The sequence below is a fragment of the Benincasa hispida genome, chromosome 2 (genome assembly GCF_009727055.1).
Source record: "Benincasa hispida cultivar B227 chromosome 2, ASM972705v1, whole genome shotgun sequence".
Taxonomy (NCBI): domain Eukaryota; kingdom Viridiplantae; phylum Streptophyta; class Magnoliopsida; order Cucurbitales; family Cucurbitaceae; genus Benincasa; species Benincasa hispida.
Genome location: NC_052350.1, coordinates 786,247 through 787,542, shown reverse-complemented (window position 1 = coordinate 787,542; position 1,296 = coordinate 786,247).

Below are 1,296 nucleotides of genomic sequence, written 5' to 3'. Positions count from 1 at the left end.
CAAGGTCGCCTTGTTGGTGGTGTCAGACTCAACTCGACACCGTCGAGGTTTTTCAGAGGTCGTTCATGGTGCTATGGAGGCCATTCACTGTTGCGAAAGAGATCGTGACCGAGGAGTTCGTTGAGGACGAGCGCGAAGTGTTCGTGCGATGTTGCGGTCATGTAGATCGAGTGTTCGTGGTCGCTGTTGTTCGAGCGATCGCGCATCGGAGCGTGGAGACACTTATGCCTTTGTTAGTACAGTTTTTTCCTCTGTACATTTGATATTCATGCTGTAATTTCTCTGTATATTTGCATAACCATTTGTGTTGAAGTCGACTGTAAATGATTTGTTGATTCATGATTGTAATTTGGAATAGTCTTGCTTCCGCTGCTCACGAAAATCTCAAATTCTGATTTCCTTCAATTAGTATCAGAGCCAGGTTCTTTGATATTCCAAATTACAGATCTGAATTGAACCTTTTTTTACATTTGTGGTGGGTTTCTGCATTTGTAGTTAATCGTTTTATGCATTTGTGGATGAATTTGATGAATGTTTTGGGTTTAAATTGTCCTTTTGTTAAAACTTTCGTTATTACAAAGTGTTAATTGTAAGGGTCCCTGCGTTTTTGGGCGAAATTAACTTTGCAATCAAGTCTGTAATTTGAAAAGTTCGAGTTCGTCAAGTCGTTCGTGATGAAGCTTCGATGCATGGCGATGCTGTTCTCAACGAAGAAGAAGATCAAGCATTGATCGGATCGTGAAGCCTCAGGTAAACGATCGTAGGGATTTTACTAAGTGACCATTTAGATTTTTTTCTAGACGATCGTGTAGTATTTTCTAATCGATCATTTAGCTAATGCTAAGCGATGGGGTAAATCTTTACCATATCGCGTGACATTGGTTGCGCGATCGCGTAGGCGCTGGAGGTAGGCAATCGTAGTGGGAGCATGTGATGCTCGTTGTTTAGTAGAAGGCGCGCACTAGACAATTGTGTCGTTAGCAAGCTTCATCGTCGTTACTACCTATGCGATACGAAGAGGCTAGCTAAGCGATTGCTTAGGCGATGGTGCTTCACGGCATTGTAGTCACTTAGACGATCGCGGAAGGCGAGTGTTGTGCGGAGCGCACTAAGCGATCGTGTACTTTAGACTTCATCGCTTAGTTACGGTACACAATCGTATTGTGATATCTAAACGATCGTTTGGATTTTTCTAGACGATCGTATAGTGATTGCTAAACGATCGTTTAACTCTGGGAGTGCTGGTAAGCGATAGAGCAAAGAGTTTGTTTTATCGACGATCGCGGGGTGCTTAGT